Raw genomic sequence first — 20,511 nt, 5'->3', positions numbered from 1 at the left:
TGATCCGTTACTTGCTTGGGCCAAGCAGGTCACTGTGGAGGACTATACCTTCCTGGGTTTGACCACTGGACTTTTTGGTGGCTCATCTGACTTTTAAAGTTGGCAAGATCATAGCATTCCATTCCATCTCTAATTTTCAGTCATCTAAGATTAAAAAATAAGAAATTCAAGGATAGAAGAAATAGAAACACCAGGAATTCAAAGCCACATTTCAGCCCAAATTGAGGGAATGAGCCACCCATCTGATGGCTTATATAAATTCATGCCTTATTCATTACCAAGGAAGAGCAAGATCAAGCTTCTCTATTGAAGCTTATTGTATGTACTCAGTAGTTAATTGAAAATTTATCTTCACACACATAAAAGGAAATTCATAAAGGAAACAGTCACAGAGTACTTGGGTACACTCTGTATTGGAGACATTTCTAGAAGTCACACACTCTAAGCTAGTGCTTAGTAGGTCTCTGGCATGTACTGAAGCAGTCAGAGCTCCCTGCTCATGCTCTGAGGACTGAGCTTCCACTGGCTTTTTCTTATACTCTTGCCATCCACACACCTTCATTTAAAAAATTTGCCATTCTTCATAAAGTGGTGAGAGGGTCAGGGGCATTTCTGAATACATTGTTCATATTTCAATTATAGCTCTGAGGGATAACTTACAGCATATTTTAATTATATTGGGTGAACAAAGATGAACATAGAAGGGACAGGATTCAGCTGATCTAGGCAGATTAACTGATGGAAATGAGTGTCAGACAGAAGACAGAAATACTAAGCTCTTACTTTGCTTCTGTTGTGTCCTTACTTGAAATGTAAAATCAAGAAATTGGTCTCTATAAGCAAGAGTTTGTAATAGAAAGTTCTTAGTGATGGAGGAGCATCTGAGGGTTGTTTAGAGATTTCCTAACTGGAAATGTCCTTATAAAGTAAGTAATTCAAGCTTCTCATTTTATGGATAAAGAAACAGAAGCACCAGGGAAGTTAAATGATAAGGGTAGATCTGGAATTTGAACTTAGGTTCTCAAACAATTGATTTTTCCATTCTAGCCCACAACTTCCAAAACCCAACTGAAATCACACCCTTCTGGGACTTTTACTAAGTTGAACATGCTTGCCTACATCTTCCTTTCCCCTTAAAATTTCTGTAGTGTTTTTTACCATAGACTCTTGCCAAAAATAACTTAAATCTTTCAGATTCATAGATAAAGGAAGCTTAGCTAATTCACAGACTCCAGCTTGTTCAGGCAGAATAGACAGGCTCACACTGCTTCTGCTCCTCTTCACGGCTCCTGCACTGTTTATTGGGGAGAGTCCAGAACTCTGGAATGACAGCCTATCAATCATTATGTTATCTCTGAAGGACAAATTACAATGGCCAGTGTTGGGATGGTGTCATGTTGGGATGGGTCACATCCATAAACTAAATGGAGGAATTAGGTAGCAGTTTCCAAGGAGAAAATCAGGAATGTAGATAGCACTATTGAAGTTAACCTTGGCCAGAATGAGGTATAGATGAAGAATCTTATAATATCAGAACTGAAGAGAACTTGATTTAATTCAACACCTTCATTTTTTAGATGAAGAAATTAAGGAACAGAGAGGCAAAGTGATTCATAGTTAACAGAAAAAGTTAGAACCCCAATCATCCATCCTAGTGTATGGATAAGTAGTGAGTGGGTCCAAGTACTGGGTTATTAAGAATGGCCACTCGGTTTCAAATGGAATGAAGCATCTATGCCTTATTGGAAAAAAACTATGGGAAAGTTGGTATGCACAAAGACCCCTACCCACTTTCTCTAGGCTGCTGGCTGTTGCTGATATTGCATATGTGAGGACGTATCCATGGGGGCACAATCTCCTTTGATGCATATCTCTCTCTGGTTAGAGATGACTGGATCAATACTTTCAAATCTATTCTTCTTTTCTTAAGAAGTCAGTTTTAGTCCAACTGCAACATTAGTTTTACTCTATGTAATTTAGACAATGTGTAGTGGGGAATTGCAATATTTCCTGGTCACAGTCAAGTGCAGAGGGGGTGAAGAGTGAAAGACTGTTCATCTATCACCAACCCATTTCTCCAGACAAGAAGGGAAGGGATTAAGGATTGGCTGGTTTTCCTGGCAGTTTTTGAGTTTGGAGATTACAAGAAAGTGGGTAGGGGTTGAGAGAAAGTGGGGAAGTTTCAACATGTGGGCTAAAAGTGTGTGTAGGAATTGTTTCTTATGATTACACATGTTTATAGATACAAGAAGTTTATAGAGCTATACCCATTATAAATCATAAATTTATAGATAGAAGTGACCTCCATGGTCATCTATTCCAATCATTTCATTTTATGGATGAGGTAACTGAGACTGAAAGAGATTAGGGGTGAGATTTGAAATCTGGTCTTCTGACTTCAGTGTCTCTGTCTTTTTCCTGTATTATGATTCCAACTATGCAGAATCCTCTATTGGGTACTATTGTAAAGCAAGGTTTCAGGAGTCCCAAATCCAGACCTAGGACCCCCTAGAAATTCTATTGACAAAACCAGTGCTATCTGATGGAGGACTGCTGGCAGAGCAACACTGTGTAGCCAGTAAAGAAGGGAAAGAGTACTAGAGTTGTGAAGGGCTGTGATAGAAAGGTATATACTGAGGAGCCACTGCAAATGCAATATGTCAATATCTACCATTTTGGCTATGATTATAAATGCTAGATATTATCCAGACTCCTGAAATTATTATGTGTGATTAATGTCATTTTCAGATTCTATTTGCTTTTCTTGGTTTATAAATAATTCTGTTTATTTAAGCCTTGTAAGACTGTATGCTTGTAAGAGGAGTTGGAACTATCAGAGCTTTAACTAATATATGTCTTATCTAGGACATTTAATATATATACATTCTGGCAAATACTTGAGCAGTGTAGAAATAACTAGTTATTAACTAGGATCTTAATACCCTAGTTAGCAAGCATAATTAGTTCAAATAGAAAGCACTCAGATCTCACATATGGTAATATTACATTGTAAATAATATCCATCTATCAAAAACATCCATTCTATCAAAGGATGGAAGGAAAGGGAAAGGAACAAACATTTATCTGATGTCTACTACATGCCAGGCACTGTTAAGTACTTTATAAAAATTATCTCATTTGATTCTAACACAGTAATTCCTTCCAGTTTGTGCTATTTTTATCCATTTCATAATTGAGGAAACTGAGGCAAACAGTTACACAGATATTAAGTATCTGAGCCTACATTTGAACTCAGATCTTTGAATTATCATAGTAACTAATTCTCCTTTTAGGTTTATTGGAATGTCTCTTAATTAATTCCATTGGTCTCACATCATGAATTACAACATGTATTTGAAGAGCTATTTAACAATGAACATTAAATAGCAAAACCAAGAATAGAATAGGCTACATTTTAAGAGACAGAAAGACATTTTATGGATATAGATGTGGGATGGCTGTGCTAGGTTTCTGCACAGTTAGAACACCAAACTTTCAAAAATAACATCAGATTTTATAACAAACTAGAAGAAAGAATAGTGATGAAAAAATATGTTATGCAAAAAAGAAAAATTAACCCTAAATTATTTAAATAAGCAATTAAAATGTTTAAAATGGGAAATGGATGATGGAAATAATATTGGCATTAACTGTAATACTTCATCCAAAGTTAAACTTATATATAGATTAATTGCTACAAGATCATCAAAAAAGCCATTATCAGCAAAGATTTGACTTACTTGCCAAATAGAAAGAGATGGCTGCCAAAGATAATAATATTATTTATAAAATCTTACAAAGAAGAGTGATGAATGATTATCATATCATAAAGCAAAGGGAAGAAGGGGAAGGTAAAACCTGTCTTAAAAAAGAAAAAAAAAACTTGGCAAGTTATCTAGGTAAACAAAGTCATCTCAAAGCTATGCAAGGGGGAGAACAGAAAGAATATTATAAATAAATTGCAACATGTAGCTTAAAATATATAAATCTTGTCTTATTGTATGTATATGTGGGATAGACACTTGAAATTAATTTCCTTCTTGGATTTTCTTGGTCATAATGTGCTGCAATGCAATTAAGATGGTGGGATGCAGTGAAGAATGTAGATAGTGGTGAATCAATGTCTAACTGACGTTGGGTGAGGCTAAATTTTCTCTTAAAGGTGATAAAATCAGGACTTGATTGGGAACTACCCCACCCCTATCCTTCCTCAATGGTATCTCTAAACCATAATATTAGCATATCAACCTAATCTTTGTTTCTTTTCCCCAAAAACTCCTCTCCTTGATTCTGACTCTGCTAGAACTTTAGCCTGCTGTCAAGCAGCATAATAAAATCTTTGCTCTTTAACTTGGAGACTGAGTGTGCAAATTCTTTCTCCAAACTCATGACATCGACCAGAGGGGACCCTAATCTTGTTGAGGTGTCTTTCTCATCAATAATATGTGTGAGTTTCTGCTGACATTAGGCTGACTCAAAATGTCTCACCTATATTTGATAAAACTGGGATGAACCTGGCTTTCCTGACTTTAGCTAATTTTCTGTCATTTGAATGCTGGATTTAGTGCAATGCACATTTCATTGATTTCTTTTGCTGTGTTTTTAAATTCTGTGATTTTAAAATAATGGATATTACTCCAAGGAAATGAACACAAGTTATACATCCTAAAGAGCATATTTCCTGGTAGAGATAGTGCTATGGATATTGGTGTTGGTAAGTTAAACATTTCAGGGATCATTCAAATTCACAAGATCAAGATCAGTCATAACAAAGCTCAAAGAAAAATGAAAAAACAACACCAACAATTGCTGTAAAGCAAGCTAATTAATCCTTTAAAATAAGTGAAGATCTTCAAAAGGATATGGCAGCCAAAGGAATTTTTTTAATTAATTTTATAATTATAACATTTTTGACAGTACTTTTTACAACATTATCCCTTGTACTCCCTTCTGTTCCGAATTTTTCCCCTCCTTCCCTCCATCCCCTCCCCTAGATGGCAGGCATTCCCATACATATTAAATATGTTATAGTATATCCTAGTACAATATATATGTGCAGAACCGAATTTTGTTGTTGTTGTTGTTGCAAAGGAAGAATTGGATTCGGAAGGTAAAAATAATCTAGGGAGAAAAACAAAAAATGCTAATAGTTTACCTCATATTAGTTTACCTCATAGTGGACACAATCTGGAAGAGAATTTAGCAAAGATCTTTATCATAACCAGATCTTCTATAGGGGAAATAGAGCCTTGGTGTTTTGTTTTGTTTTGTTTTGTTTTTCAGGGAGACCAGAGAGAAGTAAAGGTGGGAACTCAGAGGGAGAGATCAAGAGATAGATGGGTTGCACCTGGCAGACCAGGTCCCAGACCTTACCAAAGACATGCTAATCAATATTTCAAAAAGTTGTTTGAAGGGTTTTCATACATTTCAGAAGGGACAATGGAGGTTGATAAAGAATTTTTTCCTAGGTAGTCTGGGCATTATCTGATAATAGCTTCTTCCTGACAGGGGAAGAAAGTAACTCATATCAAATGGAACATAGGTATTACATATTGGAGCAGAGATTCAAACTGAGTTCTTCTGATCCAAATCCACCACTCACTTTATTATGATCCCACAGCTATCTTCCTTTTTTGGGTAATAATCAGAAACTCCAAGTAGAGGACAAGAGACACAAATCAAGAGTCAGGAGGACTTGAGTTGAAATCCTACTTCAGATACTTACTAGCTATGTGATCTTAACTTTTACTTAAAAAGTCACTTAACTTTGTCTGCCCCAGTTTCCTATCTCTAAAATGGGGTTAAAAAGATTCCTGTAAGGGCAAAATGAGACAATAATTGTAAAATGCTTATCTCAGAACCTGGCAAATAGTTGATGTTTAATACATGCTATTGTTGTTGATGATGATGATGATGGAAGAATATGAGGAAATGGAGGACCATCAGAAATGTTTGTTCAACTACTTTTGGAATTGACTGGTATTTTGAAGCGTGTGTGTGTGTGTGTGTGTGTGTGTGTGTGTGTGTGTGTGTGATAATGTCACTTAAAGAACTGAGGTGGATATTTTGATATCCTAAAGCTATAATAAAATGAGTTCTGGATTTGTAATCACAACCTGAGTTTGAATTCCAACTTTGCCACTTAGTAGATATATTATTTTGGGCAAATCATGAACTTCTACGCGTCCATGAACTTATCTTTAAAATGATGGGGTTGGACCAAATGACCTCTGAAACTGGTCCCTTCCAGTTCTAAATCTATGAGCTCTATGAAACAGTTCACTATATCTACACTGGAGTAGAAAGGAGAGTGACTGTGTTTCAATACAATTGTCATTTGAGAACCTGAGAGTCCCCATGCTTTCTCGAGTACTCAAAGGGCTTTGAACCTACCATAGATGCATGTAAATAAATTTTTTCAATCTTGGTAATCCAAATGACCCCCTCCTGCTAATCTCCTTCACCACTGCTATGCTGAACCTGAGCCAGTTTCATTGTTGTACACATGCCTGACTTTGTCTGATTAGGAGAAACCAAACAAGAATGCCAAGCTGACCAAAAGCAAATAAAAAATATGCTGTTCAAGTTTCATATTGGTATAAACCATGGAGGAAAAAAAGTGCCTCACCCAGTGACCATTGTATATAAAACAATACTGGAGAGAAATACTTCTTGGAAGTGACAAAATAAATTTGCAAAAGTAAGTGTTCTGAATGGAAAAGTAAATATCCCCCAATATTCTCTTTCATCTTAAGAAATCTAACCAGAATCATGGTAAGGCAATGCCATCTAAGTTCTTTAAATGGGAATTTGTTTAAAAGGTAATTTGAAATTGCAAAGTGTACCCTAAAGTCAAAGGTTTTGAATTTAATTCACTGTGTGATTTTGTTTGGCTGTCTGCGTAGCAGGGTTCAAAAGCCATAATACCTAGTATTTGTATAATGTCTAGTGATTATTTGTATATCTATAGACCTTTATGGATGTAGGGGGTGCTTAAGGAGGACTGACTCCTCTAGTATGAGGACTACTGAGCCTTTTTTCAGGGCTGTTCATCCACCTTTGGTGCCCATCTATCACCCAACTCTCTCCAATGGCTCCAAAAAGCTGTAATATACATAATGGCCATACTCTGATGAAACTATTTGCTGCAGGCTAAACCAGGTTGAAAGTGATTGACAGACCTCAAAGCTGTTGGTGAGTTAAGGTGATATTTACCCCAAGCAGGTGAAGACTTCTGGTGAGCAGAACAGTCTGACCCAATGGCCAAGAAGGCTGCTGAAGCAGGCATTGTGGAGTGTTTTAGTAGAGTTTCATCTGGCATGGAAGATGCTAAGGTCATTTGTTGCAGCCCAGGCCATGACTAGTCGTTTTCACTTTTGTCCTGAAGATGGTCTTTGATGACTTTGAAAGAGAGAGCCAGCTCTTGATTTGTACAACTCTTTTGTACTTAAATCCAATTCACGTGCAAGTCAAGACGATACCCCTTGATGTCTCCACAACTAAGAGCAAAGAGTATAGGTTTGCAAATTACTTTATGTATCTTATGTCATTTAGTACTCACAACAACCCCGTAAGGCGGTGCTATAGTTATCCTCATTTCACAGATGAGGAAAGTGAGACTATAAGAAGTTATATGATTTCCCCAGAGTCACACAGCTTTTAAGTATCTGAGACAGAATTTGAACTATCTTTGTGACTGCAAATTTAGCTTTATATCTACTGTGTTACCAAGTTAGAATCTATGGATTTGGGTTTCAGATCTGAGAACCCTGGAAAATTCACTTGACTTTTTCAAGCCTCAGTTTTCTCATCTATAAAATGGGAATAATATACTCTGCTTATTTTACAATGATATTAGAAGGAGCAAATGATATTACATATGTGAAAGTTTGTAATTAGAAAAACACTATACATACATTAGCTAGTTAGCAATGATCAGTCTATTCTCTTTTCTTATAATTGTTATTATTTCCTTTCCTTCTCTTATTGCTTTCCTTTTGTTACTTCCTGGTCATTTTCACACCAAGCTGCCAGCACTGTAGTCATCATGCTTATTCCTTTTCTACTGGAGCCCTAAAGACTCTGGGCACTGCTAAATGAATTTTTGGCAGCTAGAGGGGACAATAGATAAGAGTACTGGCCTTGGATTTGATGGAATATAGCTTCTGGGGAAACAGTAGGAAAGAGGTCTCCTGACCTTAGAGTGTGTCTGTTCTAACAATGTCAATGATTCTAAAGTCTTCTGGCTTTAGAATCAGTGATCTCGAAGTCTTTCTAACCTTAGAATACTGTTTTTCTGACAATTTGTGTGTTAATGATTGTAAAAGTCTTGTAGCCAAGGAATGTAATATTTCCTCTCTTAGACTTTAGGGAAGATATATTAATGATTCTGAGGCCCTCTGATCTTAGAGTGCCATTGTTCTAACAATCTATCTGTCAATGATAAAAAAGTGTTCTGGCCTTAGAATAGTCCTACAAACATTACTGTCAGATAGATAATTTGTTGGTCAGTAATAACCAATTCTTGAGACAATAGTGAATAGACCACCCTTCAAACCTGCCTGTAAGCTCTGGTTTAACTGTCCTATAAATCTATCTTCTTGCTCTTGGTTCTTTGCTAAATTCTTTTGGCACTTCGCCTGCTTCAATTGGCATTACAATTACACTAAACTTTGTTCTTTGACTTGGAGATGGGTTCAACCCTGTAAATTCTTTTGAGACACCTCATGACACCGGTCTGTGACTCTCAACCTTTTGGAGTCCCTTCTGAACCTCAACAGATTCAAGAGGACTCATTTTTATGAATTCAAATCAAGTGATTTTCTCCCCCTCTCTCTGTCTCTCTCTTTGTATGGGGCTCTCTCTTTGTCTCTTTCTGTCTCTCTGTCTCTATTTCTCTATCTGTCTTTTTTCTCTTCCCCCTCCCAATATATCTTTACTTCTTTGAGTGTGGCTGATGACAATGACTTCTAAAAGGAAACTTTTAATCCTCTGAATAAGCTCCTTTACTGATAAATGACAATATTTCCATAGTATTGTTGAGTATCCTTTTTGTTGGAACTGAGTTCTATTGTGGATACTAACCAAAGAAGTTTAGTTCCAAAATGAACTTGTTATAAGGGAGTTTCCACTTATTGGATTATATCATACATAACACAGCATAACAAGTAAATTTTACAATGGAGCTCCAGTGAACTTATCTCTGTTGTAAATGCTTAGTCATAGATTCTCATAGTTGGACAAGACCTCCAAGATTATTTAATTCAACCTGTACCAACAGGTATCTGCTCCATAATATTTCTGACAAGCCATCACCTTTCATCTCCTGGAATAGTTCTAGAGTTAAAGAGTGGAAGAGTTATAGAATAGAACTACAGAATGAAAGTAACTATAGAGATGACCTTAGTTCAATCTCTCCTTCTTGCAGAAGAGGAAATAAAGGTGAGAGGTTTGTCTCATTTCCCAGAAGTGTTCACGTTGAATTGAGACTACTATGGAGTCATTTCTCTGCTAGTATGAAGCTGTCTCTCTATGTCTTTAATCTTCCAGCTACAGCATCCAAGGACGTTTCTTTACCTTTCACATGATTGGTCCCAAGGCAGTGGTATGCTGGGCTCTGTGGACATACAAAGAGAAATAAGACACAACCTTTGATCCATTTGAGCTTACAGTCCAGTACAGAAGATATGTCAAGTACACAAAATAATTATAGTATTTCCAATACCACATGAATGAAACAGTTTGGTAGAAGTGACAGAGAACTGGCTTGGAACCAGGGAGACTTGGGTTTGTTGTGCCTCTAATACATAGGGCTTTGTGACCCTGGCTGAATCAGGATTTTGAACAACTTTCTAAAATGGTAGATTGCAGAGAAGATGCTGACCTGCATCAGTAGAAGGAGTTTCTTCGCCCAGGAAATTTCTTCTACTAATGATATTACAAATCCAATATCTCTCACACTTCTATTTCAAAGGCAGAAATTAAATATAGCACTTTTCTACTTCAACCTAAGCCTGTGAGCAAACATGCCAAATATTACTCAACTTTGAAAGAAGTATGGCCATTTAACCAATCATTCAAATGCATATTTATAATCTTTTTTTTTTTTTATCTTTTTAGAGTATTTGAATCGCATATCCCCCATTCATTTACTCTTTCAGACTCTTGGGTGTAGCTTAATCTTCATATAATTATTTTCTGGTTACTTAGTTGAGGTTACTACCCAACAATGACATGAGATACAATTCTTTTGATGAATTAGCTCTGATTAAAATGTTTCTTTATGAAATCCTAAATTTTAGTTGGAATAAAGTTTTCTGCAAGAACCAAAGAAAAGAGCATTCATTTATGTTGAACAGTAGATTAAATTGGTTCTATGACAACTTACTATTAAGACTAGTATCAGACTCCTACAATGAACATACCTCCCTCAATAACTGTGTATTCCTTTTCCCTTGAGCAGAAGGGTCTTGATATATATCATGCTGGTACTTGTTTATATAAATTCATAATATTACCAAATGAAAGGAAATGAAATAATAAAAGAGAAGAGAAGCTGGCTCTCAAGATGGCTATAGGGAGATGAAATATGCAGACAGAATGAGATAATTAGAAAAGAACTAAGAAGAGGTGAGAATGATTATTTAAGAGACAGGTGAGGACTGAATGGGGTAAGAGCTGGAAAAAGGAAGATTGAAAAGTTAGGAAGGTGATTAATTCAAGAACTTTTTGATTCTCTGGATATGAGGAAGAATTTGCTGTATGTGGGGAATCAGGGATTGCCTGTTGAATTGTGATTTGAACTATGTATGTGTTGTGTATGTGTGTGTGTGTGTGTGTGTGCATTTATACATGTGTATTGGGCAAGGGAGTGAAATTATATCTAATTTACTCTGTCTGTGTATCTCTCTGCATCTCTCTATGTTGCTGTCTCTATCTTTGTCTCTTTCCTACTCTTTCTCTGTACATTCATACTACATATTGTATGCACATGGTTTTTGTATGGTGTCTACCCCATTAGGAGGATTAGGATGTCAGTTCCTTGAGGGCAGGACCAGTTCCAGAGACTAAGAATGGCTTTAAGCACTAGGAATTTATTAGGAACAAACTCTAGTGACTTCCCTCCTCCTATTAAAGGACAGATCAGATTGAGAGAGGCTCTGATACGCTCCAATCTAAGCAACGTTATTACCATCCAGATTTCATTTTGTACTGCTTTTGTTTGGTCTTTTTGGCCCACTATCCCATATAGCAGAAGACCCCAACTGAGTTTATACCAATTAGGGAAGTTGGTCTCAGCCCAATGAAGCTGATGTTCACCTGGTAAGTAAGCAAAGATGGTTGCACCTGTTTCCCTGCCATTCAGAATCTTTATAGCACCCAGGGGTGTTAAAGCACCTGTTCAGACAATTATTCCTTAATGGGAAGTGGGTTAATACTACTGTCCCTGTATTACCTGTGGAGAATCTGAGAGATTGGCCTCCAGTCACAAAGAGATAGAGGTGGGCAAAGAGCTCACAACTGTAGTCACCAAGATAAGTGCATTACTCTGGGATGCTGGGAAGCCTGAGGCCTGTAGAAGTATCATACTAGGGCAATGATAGCAGTGGAACAAATAGATAGGACAGGAGCTGGGCCAGCTGAGAATAAAATTGGTGTAAGTGGTTGTAAGTGGGGCAATGACACTGGTCTGAAGGTCAGAAGCCAGGTGAATAGCCAGGAATCAAAGAGTACAGAGATCAGGCAAGTAATCAGGATATCAGATTCAAGGCATCAGCAGCAAGGAAATATTAGAAAAACATGAATTTATACCATATCAGGAAGTTTTAAAAATATATTTTCTCTTTGAACAGGGGCCACTTTAATCTGTGACCTGTCCTGAAGCCCAAGATGAAATTCTATATTAAGAAAGTGGTAAATTGGTTGATTGGTAGAGATAAGGTGAGGGCACAGAGTTGTGGTCAGTGGAGTTTGATCCTAGGATCCAATAGTATAGTGATATAATTGTTTTTTAAGCCTTTCCCCCCATATCTTCATTTGAATTATATAATTATAATGTCTTAGAGCTAAAAGAGACTTTAAAGATCATCTCATCCAACCTTTCATGTTCTAGAAAGTAACAAAGGCAGAAGTGACTTTTCTTCTTAGCTTAGTTGACATGGACTTTTGAGTATCCCCACTTGCTCAAGGGTTCAGGTACTTCTCCTAGAAGGAACAAGATGTTATTTGCCAAATTAATACCCCATGGATTCTGCTATGCATTAACATTGGGGATGTTGCCCAAATTTTCACAAATTCTTGGTTTAGAATAAAAACCCCCCAGAGATTTTAGTTCTGGAATTCCTTGCCATGTTATTACTTAGGGTATGATTAGCAACTTAACTACTGTGGCCCTCTCTTTCTTCATTACTTTGTTGAACTATGTTCAGGCTAATTTGCTTGAATTAGCCTAGCTGTCCAAGAGGACTATAGGGAAACAGGAAGATGGTGGAAGGTAGTAGAAGAGTTCATCTAACACCCAACACTCATGGGGTGAACTATCACCAGTGAGAGGCACTTTGCTCAGGAGTAGGGAAAGGAAGGAATATTCAAAATGGATATACTCTAATTCAACTAGGAATGGTGAATGAAAACTACATTGAGAAAGGTGAGAAGAAAGGAATTCCCAGAACTTCTGAAGGAGTCCTTTGTTTATAGGCTAAGGCTATGGAACCCCCAGTGTAAAAGAAGAAAAAAAAATAAATTAGACTAAAACCATTCTGACTTGGGGATAGAAGGGCTGTAGCTCCCTAGATCTAGCATCTCAAGAACTAACACTGTCTTATGGAGAGGAAGTAGCAACCTTATTCAGAAGGAAAATTATTGAGTGATATAAGTGTTATGATATAAATAATTAAAAGTACAGTAATAGGTATATATATAATTACTAAGTAAATACATATCCATAGGGCATTTGTTCAAAATTTTGTTTTACTGATAGAGGTGTGAGCGCAAAAAGCTTGCTGATTATCAGATTTTATTCATAGCATTCGAAATTGCTCCATTTCTGGGATACTTTTGGAGAAAGGGGAAGGATGTAGATCTATGATTTTATCAATATATGCGATTATCACTGAGGAATTTCTCTGTGAATATAGATTGGTATGTTCTCTGAAACTCTTATCTTAAAGAGTTGTCTTCAGGGTACAGAGAGATTTCTCCCTTTGGAAAATGATACCAGGTTGAAGATAGGAAAACCTATACTTTTGAAAGCCATGTGATTGGAGTCTCTGTTTCCCAGAGAGATGGTCTTCCTTACTCTCTACCCTTTGCCTCCAAGGAGTTTGTATATATGTAGAAGGCAAACTGAGTCTGAGAGATAGTGAAAAATAAATCTGAATTCCTCTCTGGGACCATTGGAGAGAGAGATCTCAAAACTCTGGGTACTAAGTCCCAGGGCTTATGAATCAGGAATCTGTGAATCATAAGAGTTTTATAGGAAGATGTGCTGACGTGTCCTGTTGTCAAAAGGATTTTGTTTTCAGTTGTTTTCCCACTGGTGGCAATAGAATTGGGCTGATTCATTCTTTCATTTGGCAAATATTTATGGAGTATTTACAGAGTCTAAGGGCTGCTCCAGCCCTGCCCACCTTCACCCTTTAAGACCCATAACAACCACCTGTGAGATAATTGCCATGACATAGGCATGTAATCTATGGCTAAAGGGTAAGAGTAAAGATTCAGTTAATCCAAGCCTCGGGGAGGAAATCTGAAGAGGCAATCTTTTTTATAGGTTTTGTCACAACTAGCAACTACTCACCCAACCCCTCCTTCCTTTATGGCTTCTGGAGAGCCAGAAGTTGAGGGGTGGGGAAGCATAACTGATGTCTCTTAGGCTTCCAGAATTCCTGTCTCAGAAGTTCTGGAAGTGTGCAATAGCACCTCCTTCCTAGATTTTATTGAAATTGGGTCAGACAACAAAGAGGCTCAATTTCCAGACCTGGCAGCTATAATACTGATTGAATAGCCATCTTACAGTTACATTTTTTTCTACAGAGATAACTTACAATGACACAGCAAGGGAATTTTTGGGAAGGAGGGAAGAATAGATGGTAAATGAGGTTATTAAGATAAGAAAGTGATAAAAGGTTTTGATGATTGTATAGTAGGGGAATGGGATTTTGGAGACTTGTCAGAAGTATTTATATAGAATATGATAATAGGGTGTGTGTGTGTGTGTGTGTGTGTGTGTGTGTGTGTGTGTGTGTGTGTAGGGGAAGACAGATGTGCTATAAGAACTCAGCTGAGTTCTTATAATGCTATTCCTAACATATAAGACATATTAATACCATAACTACTCCCTAAACTAGGCCCAGTTCTGTCTACTAAGAACACCTTCCATTTGTGTCCCTTTAAATTCTCAAAATACTTTCACATCTTTTATGTCATTGGACCCTTTCAGCTTAATATTTTTGTTCTCATTTGATAGATAAGAATATGTTAGGAATAGCACTAAAGTGTCATTATAGGGGAAGAGGGAGACTGAAAGAAACTGCTGTCCTTATTGCCCATTTTGTTTTTTTTTTTTTTTTTTTTTTAGCACCATCTTCAATTTTGAATACATCTTGCCCCTCTTTATTGAATCATCCCTATAATGTTCACATCCCAAAATTGCTGATTCCTCCCACAAAGAGATAATGATTGATAACTAGATGCTAATGTGTTAACAAGGTGTTAATACAATGCCCTCCCTTTGTGAAGGAACCTTTCTCTGATCCCATTAAAAAAAGTGAAAATTGGTCATATCTTTGATGGCCCTTTAAATACTCAAATTATCAGCTCTGGATTCAATCTAGACTTGGATTAGCTTTGTGGGAGTGATTCCTGAATTTATACCAGATAGAAGTAGGGAGAAGGCTATCTCCCTCTACTACCCTCCCTCTCTCCCAGCAACATTCAAGAAATAGGGCTTTTGGCAGCAAAATATGGGACAAGACCCCCAACCAAAAATTAAACTCGAAATACAAAAATTAAAAGGAGAAATCAATAAAATTGAAAGTAAAAAAACTATTGAATTAATAAATAAAACCAAGAGTTGGTTTTATGAAAAAGCCAATAAAATAGATAAACCTTTGGTAAATTTGATCAAAAAAAAGAAAGAGGAAAATCAAATTGATAGTCTTACAAATGAAAAGGGGGATCTTTCCACCAATGAAGAGGAAATTAGAGAAATAATAAGGAGTTACTTTGCCCAACTTTATGCCAATAAATTTGATAACTTAAGTGAAATGGATGACTTCCTCCAAAAATATAGGCTCCCTAGATTAACAGAGGAGGAGATAAATTGCTTAAATAGTCCCATTTCAGAAAAAGAAATAGAACAAGCTATTAATCAACTCCCCAGGAAAAAATCCCCAGGGCCAGATGGATTCACATGTGAATTCTACCAAACATTTAAAGAACAATTAGCCCCAATGTTATATAAATTATTTGAAAAAATAGGGGTTGAAGGAGTCCTACCAAACTCCTTTTATGACACAGACATGGTACTGATACCTAAACCTGGTAGATCGAAAACTGAGAAAGAAAATTATAGACCAATCTCCTTAATGAATATTGATGCTAAAATCTTAAATAAGATATTAGCAAAAAGACTTCAGAAAATCATCTCCAAGATAATACACTATCATCAAGTACGATTTATTCCAGGAATGCAGGGCTGGTTTAATATTAGGAAAACTATTAATATAATTGACCATATTAATAATCAAATTAATAAGAACCATATGATCATCTCAATAGATGCAGAAAAAGCATTTGACAAAATCCAACATCCATTCCTACTAAAAACTCTTGAGAGTATAGGAATAAATGGATTATTCCTTAGAATAATCAGGAGTATATATTTAAGACCGTCAGTAAGCATAATATGCAATAGAAATAAACTGCAACCTTTCCCAGTAAGATCAGGAGTGAAACAAGGTTGCCCACTATCACCATTACTATTCAATATAGTACTAGAAACGCTAGCCTCGGCAATAAGAGCCGAGAAAGAGATTCAAGGAATTAGAGTAGGAAATGAGGAAATTAAACTATCACTTTTTGCAGATGACATGATGGTATACTTAGAGAACCCCAAAGACTCTGCTAAAAAGCTACTAGAAATAATTCAAAATTTCAGCAAAGTGGCAGGATACAAAATAAATCCACATAAATCCTCGGCATTTTTATATATCACTAACAAAATGCAACAGCAAGAGATACAAAGAGAAATTCCATTCCAAACAAATGTTGAGAGTATAAAATATTTGGGAATCCATCTACCAAAGAAAAGTCAGGAATTATATGAGAAAAATTACAAAACACTTGCCACAAAAATAAAATCAGATTTAAATAATTGGAAAGACATTCAGTGCTCTTGGATAGGCCGAGCGAATATAATAAAGATGACAATACTCCCCAAACTAATCTATTTATTTAGTGCTATACCAATCAGACTCCCAAGAAACTATTTCAATGACCTAGAAAAAATAACAACAAAATTCATATGGAAGAATAAAAGGTCAAGAATTGCAAGGGAACTAATGAAAAAAAACTCAGAGGAAGGTGGTCTAAGTGTACCTGATCTAAAGCTATATTATATAGCAGCAGTCACCAAAACCATTTGGTATTGGCTAAGAAATAGACCGGTAGATCAGTGGAACAGATTAGATACAAAGGACAAAAAAGGGTACATCTATAGCAATCTAATCTTTGACAAACCCAAAGATTCCAACATTAGGGATAAAAATTCATTATTCGGAAAAAACTGTTGGGAAAACTGGAAATTAGTATGGCAGAAATTAGATATGGATCCACACTTAACACCATATACCAAGATAAGATCAAAATGGGTCCATGATTTAGGCATAAAGAGGGAGATAATAAATAGATTAGAGGAACAGAGGATAATCTACCTCTCAGACTTGTGGAGGAGGAAGGAATTTATGACCAGAGGAGAACTAGAGATCATTATTGATCACAAAATAGAAGATTTTGATTACATCAAACTAAAAAGTTTCTGTACAAATAATACTAATGCAAACAAGATTAGAAGGGAAGTAACAAATTGGGAAAATATTTTTAAAAACAAAGGTTCTGACAAAGGTCTCATTTCCAAAATATATAGAGAACTGACCATAATTTATAAGAAACCAAACCATTCTCCAATTGATAAATGGTCAAAGGATATGAACAGACAATTCTCAGAGGAAGAAATTGAAACTATATCCACTCACATGAAAGAGTGTTCCAAATCACTACTGATCAGAGAAATGCAAATTAAGACCACTCTGAGATACCACTACACACCTGTCAGATTGGCTAAGATGACAGGAACAAATAATGACAAATGTTGGAGGGGATGTGGGGAAATTGGGACACTAATACATTGCTGGTGGAGTTGTGAAAGAATCCAGCCATTCTGGAGAGCAATCTGGAATTATGCCCAAAAAGTTATCAAACTGTGCATACCCTTTGACCCAGCAGCGCTACTACTGGGATTATATCCCAAAGAAATACTAAAGAGCGGAAAGAGACATATATGTGCCAAAATGTTTGTGGCAGCTCTTTTTGTTGTAGCTAGAAACTGGAAGATGAATGGATGTCCATCAGTTGGAGAATGGTTGGGTAAATTGTGGTATATGAAAGTTATGGAATATTATTGCTCAGTAAGAAATGACCAGCAGGAGGAATACAGAGAGGCTTGGAGAGACTTAAATCAACTGATGCTGAGTGAAATGAGCAGAACCAGAAGATCACTGTATACTTCAACAACGATACTGTATGAGGATGTATTCTGATGGAAGTGGAAATCTTCAACATAAAGAAGATCCAACTCACTTCCAGTTGATCAATGATGGACAGAGGTAGATACACCCAGAGAAGAAACACTGGGAGGGGAATGTAAATTGTTAGCACTAATATCTGTCTGCCCAGGTTGCATGTACCTTCGGATTCTAATGTTTATTGTGCAACAAGAAAATGATATTCGCACACATGTATTGTACTTAGACTATATTGTAACACATGTAGAATGTATGGTATTGCCTGTCGTCGGGGGGAGGGAATAGAGGGAGGGGGGGTAATTTGGAAAAATGAATACAAGGGATAATATTATAAAATATATATATATATATAATAAAAAAAATTTAAAATAAATATGGGACAAGAGTGGGGAGAGGACGGAAGAAAGAGGGGGATATAGTGGGAAAAGTAGAGGGAGGGGAGGTGGAGAGAGAAGACGGTGGAGAGAGGGGAGAGGAAGAGAAAGGAGAGAAAGAGAAAGAGAGACAGAGAGAGAGAGGAGAAAGAGAGAGAGACAGAGACAGAGAGAGAGAGAGACACAGAGAGAGACAGAGAGAGAGAGAGAGAGAGAGAGAGAGAGAGAGAGAGAGAGAGAGAGAGAGAGAGAGAGAGAGAGAGAGATGGAGGGAAGGGGCAAAGAGAAGAGACAGAAGGAGAAACAGACAGAGAAAATCAGAGAGAGAGATGAAAGGAAGAAGAAGAGAGAAGATTGGAGGGAGGGAAGGAAAGAGAGACAGACAGACACAGTGAGAGAGAAAGTTGGAAGGAATGAAGGAAAGAGGGAGAGGGAGGGAGGGAGAGATGGGGGAAGGAGGAAGAAGAGAGAGGAGAAGGAGGAAGGGAAGGAGAGAGAGGGAGAGAAAGAGAGGAAAGAGTGAAAAGACAGAGACAGAGATAGAGAGAGACATAGTGGGGAGAGAGGGAGGGAGGGAAAGAGGGAGAAAAACTTGGCAATTAAGAGCTGAAGTGCAGAGGGAAGGAAGCCGTGGGATTCCGGTTGAGGAACCTATGTAGCATTCTAGTACCTCTTCCAAGACAGGAGGGAGAGCGGAGAGAGGACTCCAGGGTGGTAGAAAGGATATAACTTCCGCTACACACCATCAGTTTGTGTCACCTTGGCTCTATAGGTTCCCTGCCTGTGTGCCTTACTATCACTTGTAATTGTTGGTGTTTATTCTTCCTAGAAACATTGTATACATTAGTGGAAGAACACGCCTTTGGTTTATGATGAGGGGAATGTTTTATAGTTACTCTTACCACATTGCTTTTGCTTTAAGCTAATTTTATCTATTGGCTGAGGGAGAACTCGGTGGGAACCCTGGAGCTGCCGTTTTAAGGCTGCGCAGCCACAGCACACACCTCGGAGCCCAGAAACAGAAAGCTTGCTCTGAGGAGCTCTATCCATTGCTAAGAGTGGGAGTTCAGGGAACAACAAGCCCCAAAATTTAAAAAAAGAAAAAAAAAAGAAAAGAAAAAAAAGAAAGGAAAACAAAAAGAGAAAAAGAAACCAAACCAAACCATTAATTGAGTTTGCCAACACATGCGGCGCTCCCCACCTCTGCACAATGGTTCTGTGCCATGCCCTTCCCAAGTATTCCTTTCTTTTGCCGTTCCCTCCTTCTCTGAGGGCCTCGCCACGACTGTGTAAGGGAACTTGGGGGACTTTTTTTCACTTCTCTTTGGCCACAAGCTCCCGTCCAGAAACAATCGGAAGATCAATACATGGCTCCGCCGAGTTCTCCGGCCTCAGCTCCCCCTGACCAGCGGGCAGCTGTAACAAAAGAAAACAACAAGGAGCTTACAAGAGAGGCCTCTGAATAAACACTCACCGGTTCCCAAGATTCCCTAACATAAGAATCCCCAGTCACGTCCAACTTGAGCCGGGCTTCCCTTGCTCTACAAGTTGAGTCATTGCTGGCTGCTGCACGGGGGTGGTTCTTTGTGCAGTTCCCCGCTGCTGACAGCAGGGGTCTCCAGGTGTTGCTCTCTGCTGCTCCCAGCTGGTGACCACTTGGCATTGCCCTCTCGCTCCTCAGCACAGCTGTCTCTTGGCCAGTGCTTTCTGTGGTTGCAGCCAACAAGGCAAGGGACGAAAACCTCAAGAATTCTGCCAGTCTGGCGGGAGTGACGGTTCTCTCTGCAGCATATCGCAACGCTAGCGATGTATTGCCGGGCTAGGATTTCCTCTTACTGAAGTTTTCCCTCTTACTTATGTGCTGTTTCCCAATCCAGATAGCACCGGATTGATGTTAGGGTGGATGGAGTGCCGGGTCTGGAGTTCAAATCTAATCCCAGATACTAGTTGTGTGATCCTGGGTAAGCCATTTAACCCTCTTGACCTCAGTTTCCCCATCTGTAAAACGGGTTGCAGAAGGAAATGGTAAAGCATTCCAGTGTCTTTGCCAAGAAAACCCCAAATGGGGTCACAAAGAGTCAGGAAAGACGGATATCACTGAACAGCACATATCCAGAGCCTGAGAGATCCTCGGAGACTATCTAGCTTATTGTGGAAATTAAGGTCCAGAGAAATGAACAAATTTGCCCCAAATTCCATACCATAGGACGTAAGTGTCAAAGGGGGAGGTAAAATTTAGAGGATTACCACTTCCTTCCCCAGCTTGGCACCTAATGTAAAAATACCCAGGTATTGTGACCTTTTCTCCAGTGGGCCCCACTCTGTTCTTTCCA

At 37.8% G+C, this 20,511-nt stretch overlaps 1 long non-coding RNA gene across 2 annotated transcripts; it reads right to left on the bottom strand.

Annotated features, from left to right (window-relative positions):
* Positions 1-4,918: 4,918 nt before the first annotated feature.
* LOC141539574 (uncharacterized) lies at positions 4,919-19,749 on the bottom strand. 2 transcript variants are annotated; one of them, XR_012481331.1, is made up of 4 exons: positions 19,380-19,749; positions 12,099-12,204; positions 9,402-9,616; positions 4,919-7,499 (listed from the first exon to the last, which is right to left on the bottom strand). It is a non-coding gene; the product is annotated as an uncharacterized LOC141539574 (long non-coding RNA). The 2 variants fall into 2 exon arrangements; XR_012481330.1 differs by having other exon boundaries at positions 19,653-19,749.
* Positions 19,750-20,511: the final 762 nt, after the last annotated feature.

Source organism: Sminthopsis crassicaudata, chromosome 4, assembly GCF_048593235.1.
Source record: "Sminthopsis crassicaudata isolate SCR6 chromosome 4, ASM4859323v1, whole genome shotgun sequence".
In the NCBI taxonomy this organism is placed as follows: Eukaryota; Metazoa; Chordata; class Mammalia; order Dasyuromorphia; family Dasyuridae; genus Sminthopsis; species Sminthopsis crassicaudata.
This window is presented reverse-complemented; position numbering and strand designations above follow the sequence as displayed.